The sequence below is a fragment of the Sinocyclocheilus rhinocerous genome, unplaced genomic scaffold (assembly GCF_001515625.1).
Source record: "Sinocyclocheilus rhinocerous isolate Xijiao unplaced genomic scaffold, SAMN03320098_v1.1 scaffold431, whole genome shotgun sequence".
NCBI lineage: Eukaryota > Metazoa > Chordata > Actinopteri > Cypriniformes > Cyprinidae > Sinocyclocheilus > Sinocyclocheilus rhinocerous.
In genome coordinates, this window is record NW_015624541.1 from 415,522 (window position 1) to 425,197 (window position 9,676).

A 9,676-nucleotide genomic window follows, 5' to 3' on the forward strand; every position below is an offset into this window, starting at 1 on the left:
AAACAAAAAACTTTCAAAAAACAAGGAAACAAAAACGGGGAGAGGGTGCTCAGCTTACATTGTTTGGGTCCGGTATTCTGTCATGGCTCACCTACTGTGGCGGAGACGAGGAGACAAAGGAGCGTGGAGACAAAGAAGATTTACATTCAATAGTCTTTATTTCACCCAATAAGGAAGTACATGGAACAGGCAGGAACTCACATGTAGGACGAGGGGTAGACATACAATACCGGACAAAGAATTACGAACCGGAAACACTTTAAATACACAAGACATGACGAGAAACACCTGGAACTAATGAAACATAATAGGAGCAGGAAACAGGAAACAGGAAGATAACCAAATATGGGCATAAGGAAACACGAGGGAGAACTTGGGGGAGGAAAACACAACGGGAACACAAGTCTGACATTTTGTAACTGATAAAAAAATGAAAGAAAAAAAACACCTGGGAGAGCTCCACGCTAAAAACCGAAAGTATTATGAATAAAGTTGGATATTAATTCATCAATAACATCTACAACAAGCTAATCAGTGGCAAATAGTGAATTTATGTTTCTCCTGTAGTATCAGAAATGCACTAATTGGTGCACTTTGTTGCAAACCAGTCATTTGCAAGTGTGCCAGTCTGCCGGAAACGTGTTATGACTGCTTTATTTTTCTCAATTCATATCAGCACTTTTTTACTAATGAGAGAAAATTATAGTCTATCTTGAATTTAAAAATGGAAAATGTGCAGATCATTTGCTCTCCTCACAAATGGTAATGAACACATTTAAATGTATGCACACATGTATATGGGCAAATATTTAGAAAATTTATGAAACCATATATTTTCTTCCAATAATTCAATGGCCCAACATCAATTATTCGTTATTCCACTGCCATACGCCTCGCGTTTTTAAACAAGTTCTCTGTGAATCAGCCCTAACAGGTCATTTCACTACAAATTCAAAACCGAATTAAGGAGTTACACTCATTATGCAACTCTCTGTAATGACTGAGGAATATCTCACCCAAGAATCATTAAGGCATTTTCACTTTAAACTGTGAAATTCTTGCCAAAGTTTATAACCCATAATTAAGCTTCCTCCAGTGAAAAAGTCCATTCCTTGTTGTCCTCTCACATCAAAATCCACCAACATATTTGTTTTGAACTGTTTCCGCTTGCAACCAGTGCTTGGTCTGTGCATATGTCTCTTCTGATTCAGACAGGATGACTTTTTCACTATTAGAGATAGAGGACTCATATTTTAGCTATTATTGATGGATTTGTTTATTTCAAGTTTTCCTTTCTCTTTGGAGTGTTACAAGCTATTCGTGCATAGATAAGGCACTTAAAATTCACACCTCCCTGCATAATGTGTTTTTGGTGTGACTGACTGATAATATGTCTTGGTCATCTCTGTCTCTATATTCTATGCCCTTGAACTGATGCTGAACTTGTCCATTTTTTCCCCTTCCCATGAGTATTTCGATCATGCACACTCATGCACACACGTCCACCAACGCACATGCACCCCATTCTAATCTTGAATACTAATGTCACCCAGAGACTGACTATCCATCAGAGACACATGCATCATCATCAAGGAGCAAAGCATTGGGCGTGATGGTTTGGGCTGGAATTAACCTCCTGACTAGTGTTGCCTCACACTCGCTCTGATCTCTCCTCTGAAGTACAATTATTTTGTGCTTCATAGATGAGACAATGAATTATTGAGAGATCAAAGTACAACAGGGCTTTGCTTTAATTCAGGGGGCTCGTTTCAGAGTGGAAATTGAGTGCCAGGCGCATGTGTCTTCAACATTCATCATAAGTTGCAATTATTTGCTTGATTGGTAAACAAGGAAATATCAGACAGCTCGAAATGTCACAGTGATTCATAGCAAATGTTAATGACAAGGTCAAGACCTGTTATGATTTGTTTGGAAACCTTTTTAATTAATTTGCTATCGCTTGTTATGTTCATATTATATCCATATATAATTTTTGTCCCATTAACTATCTTTGGATATTAATAACATCAGACATCTTTGCTGCAGAATGTTAGATCATAATTTATTTGAACCAAACAGTTGCACCACTTTAAATTCATTGATTCATAGCCTCCAAATTAAACTTATAGTATTTTATATTCATAATTAGGAAAATCTATATCAAATACACCATTTTCAACAACTACATGCCTTCCTACAATGGTCTTTTGGTTTACATAAAAAAAATTATTTAAAAAAAATTCTTGTAAGACTATAATTCATATAAGAATGTCATAATTCATGTGGTGTGCTTTGGTTGGTTTTTAGTTAGAGAGTTAGGAACATACTTAAGATGAAACCAGAAAGACTGAATGAATAACCCATGAAGAGGGTCCATGACCTACAGCATCATAAAATGATTCTACACTAAATACATGTCCTCTGTGATAGTTATATTGGAAAGGTTTCCCACAGAGATCTCTTTTCATCTTTGTGAAAATTGTGAAAATCTTCAGAAAAAAATCTCAAGAGGGAAAATGACAAAACATTCCATTAATGACATTTGCCACATTAATTGAATCCGAGCACTATGAGTTACAGAACAGCCATGTAAATTGTAATTTGTAATTCAGTAAGCCGATGAAGCATGAAATCCATTTTCCCCTTTCCTGTGAGAAGGCTATTCAAATTCAATTTAATATATTTTTATGAAGGACTTTTTTTCTGTGTGAATAACAAGAAAAGGTGTCTTGATGCAAATATACTGGAGAATAAGAGGAATCTAGTTAATCTCTTGTCCCACCTTAAAGAAATGGAAATAAAATTCTATATTCTAAAATATATGTACAATATTTGCATGTTTTTTTTTAGATTTAGATTTTTTTATATATTGTCTCTTTTATAATATTTATACAAATAATTAATTTGTAAGGGGTATTTTTTATTTATTTATCTATCTAAATAAATAAATAATTATAATATTAATACTAATCTAATATAATTAATATTTAATATTAACAATAATACAATGATTAATCATATATTAATCAAATATACAATAATTAATTCATAATATAACATATTAATTATATAATAAATATACTAATATATATTTATAAAGTCAATTTAATTTATTACTTTGTGAGGGGTGTGCATATTCAAAACACAAAAATTTATATTTATAAGGGACAATTTAACACAGCATTTTAAAATGTTTTACCACAGTTCATATTAATTAAAAGCTTAGCTGAAAAAGACAGACCTTAATCACTGAACCGAATGCAAACACAGAGCCATTGTTTCAACATTAGAAGCTCTGGGCAGCTGCAGTGTTTTGGCACTCTCTACAGGATGAGTCGCCCAGCTAGCCTGACCCCAGACATTCTGACATTTCTCCAGCACTGGGCTTTCTGGCACGCCTGCAGCTGTCGAGATGCTCCAGTGTTTGGCAGGAGAAAAGAGGGATTTGAAGGTTCTGAAGCAGCCAGCCCAGAACCTAGAGCCAATCCCATTGAGCCCCACGCAGACATGTGTGCACACATACAGGTGCGATCGTTTGGGTGGGCACGTGTCTGCCAGGAACACGCTTCCTCACCTCCCACCTGTTAATGCTCTTTGTGCCCATAGTCTGATTTCCTGGTATTTTGCAGCCTTGTTTGTGAAGCAAATCCCTTCTTTTATTGAGGAATCCAGCACAGATGGCAGACGCTGTTTGCACTGGTTCACAGAAAGCCATGTCAAAGATTTCAAGTGTTTTTAGATGTTGGAACCAATGAAAGAGTCCAGAGTGAATGTCAGAGAGCAGCAGGGCATCTCACAGCAGCCGGTAAAGGTGTGAAAGAGAATATGAAGAATAAAAAAAAATCACTCTAAACAAACACATGAACCTGTGGAAATATTTACACCACAGGCCAGTGTTGGTTAAGCTTTTTACTGATCACACACACACACACACACACACATGGCTGATAGTCAAGAGATGGTGGAGCTCACCTGCTCTGTGTCTGTGAATTCTTGGCAAAACACGTGTTTATATCCAGTGTTGAGAGTGATGTGTTCCAAATTAAGTAATGTGTTAAATTGGTACATTTTCGCCATGATAGCTGATTTACATTTTTAATGCATTCGATAAGACACACCTACAGACTTATGCTGCAGTAAAACACTTTATGCCACATTACAAATACATACATACCATATATTTACCAAAATCATCCAGTTGTGTATATATTCTGTATGATTTTCCAAAATCATTGAGTTTTGTTATGAAATAAATTAAAATGATAATAAATAAATTATTTTTAAAAATTGCGGCATTTCCCCAGCAACATATAAATCACAAATGTGTCATATTATATAGAAAGAAATATTTTAATGTTTTTGTAATTCTTTTCTAATATTTTCTTGCAACTTTATTTTTGTTTGCGTCTATTGCTTTAGTTATTTTGACAAAACAGCATTTTGTAGTAACTGATTTGTAGATTTGATTGTTTCATTGATTTGTCCACAATGTACTGGAGTCAAGCCCTATTGTAGATTTTCATTCTCTTTCTTGGGCTCTCCATTTGGTTTGAGGACTAGTTTCGCATTTTTAAGCATAGCTGTTTAAGCCTGTCTTCTCTGTTGAAGCCTTCAAGGTTCATACTGAAAGTATCGAATAAAAAGAAAAAAGATCTTCCAAGTGTCTCTTGGAAGTGTCTCTACTGCTGTTGTGTGCATTGCTGAAGTCTCTGCCTCTATGTTTCTTTCACTCTGGCTATGAAGCTTTTGATTCATCCAGGTGTTGCTCAAAAGTCATAGTCTCTTTCGCCTTCCATCGCTCTCTTTTCTCTTTGTCTGCTCTGAGATTAACACTCTGCCAAATCAATGTTTTTAGGCCAATCCTTTAGATCCATTTTCTCATGGAGCTTGAGTCCGTCAGCCTCTCGCTCTCCCTCTGCTTCTTATTATGTTTCCTTCTTCTGTCAGCCTCTTCTGATCACAAGATGTCTTTCCTTGGCAGAACCATGGAGAAGTAGGTAGTAAAATACACAGAATCCTGTGCTGAAAGCTTATTTGTGACCCTGGACCACAAAACCAGTCTTACGTCGCTGGGGTATATTTGTAGCAATAGCCAAAAATACATGAACATGTATTTCAAAAACAGCCATTTTTTAAATTCCATCACTGAAAACTGATGTAGAAAGGAGAAAGATGCAAAAGAAGGCAACTGGGTGGCTCAAGTAATGGAATATTAATGCTGTTTTGAAATAAAAATAAAACTTTAGCCTTGTCATTCTCTGATTTCTCAGACAAAACAACGGTATGTATGAGAGACTGATAAGAGTAACTAGAAGTATTTTATTCCTGTTTTTGCAGACTGTGCTTGCTCAACCTATGATTCTTTATCCAATTAACACAAAACATAAGACATGTAACATTAACACTTTACAATGAGGTCACATTAGTTAACATTGGGTAATGCATTAACTAAAACAACAATGAGCAATACATTTGTTACAGCATTTATTCATCTTGGTTACTGTAATCAATATACAACTGTTCATTGTTAGTTCATGTCAGGTTCATTAAATGTGAATAGATGCAACTTTTGATTTTAATAATGTATTAGTAAATGCTGAGATCAATGTTAACTGAAATTATTAAATTCTTTATAAGTATTTTTTTATTGTTAGTTCATGTTAAATTTAGCTTTTTTTGTGTTATTGTATATGTTAATTTAACCATTAAGTTAAAACATCTTAATAATAGATTCATTTCTTAAACACTTTTTTTTGCTTCACAAGACGTTAATTGATAGACTAGAATCCTTTGGATTACTTGTGGATTATTGTGATGTTTTTATCAGCTGTTTGGACTCTCATTCTGACAGCATCCATTCACTGCAGAGAATCCATTGGTGAACAAGTGACGTAATACTACATTTCTCCAAATCTGTTTAGATGAAAAATCAAACTCATCTACATCTTGGATGGCCTGAGGGTGAGTACATTTTCAGCAATTATTCATTTCTGGATGAACTATTCCTTTAACAAATGGAACCTTATGTTGTAACATATCAACCATAACCATTACGCAGTTGTGGACTAATGGTTAGAGAGTCAGACTTGACAAATTCCAAGTATGGGTCTTATCTAAGACTTGCCCTTATACTTCAAATTCACACATATTCCAAGTTTACTGAAGCCAAGAAACAGATATAATATGGTGCAGCCTGGAGACGGATCTTTGGCTTGTTCGCAATGCAAGGGTAAATAATAAATGATGTTTGAATAAGTACAGCGTTTTCTTCACTAAAACACTATGTCTATAAAGGCTAATGTTTTTTGTGTGTTTGAAGAGCGGAGAATAGCTTTTGTCATCTAGTTGTAACCAATAGGCTACTTTTGTAGGCTCCGTTTTAAATATCCTGTGCATATAGCGCTTCATCGTCTATCATTTTGGCCAAGTGTATTAAACGACATGAAAAACTAAGCGCCCATATAGCTACAATAAATGTTATAACCTGTAAGTTGATGAAAGCGTATAATGCGATGCACTTGCTGCCTCAGATGCTGCCGTTGTAATGACAGACAAAACACAGATCTCCATCATTCGCTGGTCAAAAATCTTGTTAACTCCATTTGAGCTTGATTTTCATAAAATGTTAAAGGGGTCATATGATGCGATTTCAATTTTTCCTTTCTTTTTGGAGTGTTACAAGCTCTTGGTGCATAAAGAAGATCTGTAAAGTTGCAAAGACTAAAGTCTCAAATCCAAAGAGATATTCTTTATAAAAGTTAAGAGTCAACCATGCCTACCTAAAACGGCTCGTTCTAACACACCCCCACATATCTACATCACTATGCTTAAACCGCATAAACACATTTCATTACACCAAATACACAAAATAATGTTATTTTTAGCAACATCATATGACCCCTTTAAGTGCAAGTGTCTGATAAAGCCACATACCAAATCTGACGCAGTGCTTAAGATGCAATGTTTAATTTTTTTTTTTTTTTTTTTTTAAACGCTTTTTCCTTTTCTATTTGTTTTATATTTCTGTGCTTAGTAATGTGCATACAAAACCCCCCGATTTATGCCACTGCCATTTTGTGAAACGCTGCCACTGAGACCAGGTAGTAGTTTCTTGAGCCGTAAAATTAACTTACTTTTATAAAGTGGCCATCAAATTGTTCGTTGTTTGTGAAATGACCCAGATAAGTGTGATTTAAAGGGTTTTATCAGCTTGTCTCTGAAATAAACCTACAAGCTAAACTGTCAGCTGTGACGCATGGCAGCCAGGGCCAGAGCTGCATTTATTTTGCCATTTGGTGGATCAGATCGATTGACTATTTGTCTCTTTGGTCAGACTCCAGAAGTCAAGAAACAGCAGAATACTAATTAACAGAGGACTGAACGAGGCACTTGGCCCACAGTGGAGCAGAAAAATACAGTTTAAAAAAAAAAACGGAAAGGGGGTTAATTTATTATTTTTCATTTACTTTTATGGTTTAATATGTCCATTAAAATGTCTTGCACTCCCTGGCGTGGCTCTAAACCTGCCTGTAACACTTGAATGTTCCTTGTCTCTGGTGGCTTCCTCTTTGTATTTACGGTCATAATTTGTTATCTTTAAGAGGAAGACTTATGACCATCAAACCTGCAGTTCACAACCTCATCGTTTTGATAGGCAGCTCTCGGTTGGATCTCCTCCATGATCAAGAGGTTGATTTAAGAGAGTAAGCGTAGTCATGAATAAGACATGTGGTGAAACACAGAGGAAGCTATGTTAATTCCGTCCTAGGCTGCCGTACACTGAGATGAGGTTGAAAAGCATTAAGGAGTTTTGAACTGTTCTGGGACCTGTGGGTGGGTTCATGAAGGCTAATAATGAATAAAAGCTTCCTCACACTGACAGTTATTAAGTTTAATGGCTATCTTAGGACTCCTCCCAAGGCCACTGGATGGCTGAAGATAAATGAAATCTTTTTTCTTCTGCAGTTAGGGGGATGTTCTGGAGCAGCAGTGGTAAGTATTTAAAATGAAATCAGATGAATTCGAAATGATTAAATACATAGATAATCAGTGTTGGGAGTAACGCATTACAAAAGTAATAATATTACAGTAGTATATTACTTTTTGCTGTAACGCAGTAATATAACGCATTACTAATCAAATTTAGGTAATATTATTACTCGTTACAATCTCAGTAACGCAAGTTACAACAACATATTTTAACTCAAAATTAAGTGGTGAATTTACCAACACAGCAAAACAACAGTAATATTGTAATGTAACTAATTACTTTCAAAAGACAGTAACTAGTAATATATAATGTATTACATTTTGGAAGTAACTTGCCCAACACTGTAGATAATATGTATTTAATAAATACAGTGTTATGTATAAAATAACACAAAATTGCATTCTTTACCAAGATAGCTTTGTATAATACAAACGATAATAAAATAAACAATAGGCTATTTGTGTTTTTGGGGAATAATACTATTATTAAAATATATATATATATATTTTGTTAGGAGGCTCTTTCTTCAGGTTACATCGTTACGGCAGTAGGTGGCAGTGAGTCTTTATACGAGTAGGCTCCTATAAGGAACACCATCGGTGTGTCCGAAATCACATACTGTCTAAGTAGCCTATGGTAGGTACTACATTTGAATTTGAATTTACTTCACAACCGCTAAAAAAGTACATTCTATATAGTATGAATATGGGTAGAATTAATGAAATTCGGACGTACTACATCCGTCATGTTGTTACTGTCACATGACCTACCAGCGTCAGTTGCGTCGCTTCACTGCCGTTCATAAATCCTCTCCCATGGACTCATGGAATAGTAAAATGTCCATCGAATGCACACTTCAGAACCCAGGCAGAAGAAGTAGTAGGTCATCCAGGTACTTTTCGCCTACTGTTTTTCGAATACTATGAATTCAGACTTGAATACTACTTGCCTCGTTTATTATGTTTTTTGCCTACTATATAGTAGGGAAGTATGCGATTTCGGACGCAGCGCATGACTCTGAATATTTTATTCGCAATTTGTTAGAAACATTCATCTTTAATTATGTTTCTTTAACGAAACACTACTACTGCTTGGAGAAACGAGGCCTATTCGGTGGAGCAAAACATACAAAGTAACTGGAAATACTTGAACTGTAAGTTACTTAATTGCATATAACTTTATATTTATTGAAAATTGTATATAGCAATATCACACTCTCAATGGTGCTATTTTTCTATTATCAACACTCTTGTGCAGCACTCGTCTGTTTGAACTAATTTATAATAATAACTAATTTGTTCATGGATCAGGCTATGGCACTGAATGTTTTCTGATTCATTTAAAAGAACAGAATCGTTCATGAATAGAACTACATTTTGGGGTGTGCTTGTTTTTGAATGCAATCCGCTAAGACAACTCCATAGAAAACATTTCATTGTGTTACATTGTTATTATTATATTATAGGCTATTCAATAGGCTAGTTGCACGTGGCCACCATGTTGGATTTCCGATCAGTGAGAGTGGGTAAAGATATTTCCAGTTTTCCTAAACGCCAGTGCAGAGAGCCAGAGAAACCCAAATCTTACCTTTTACAGGACTTATAATATCACTTAAAATACAACTAAAGCCCTATTCGCACGGGATTAGTATTATCTGGGGACCCTGTGTGATTTTGAAATTACCCC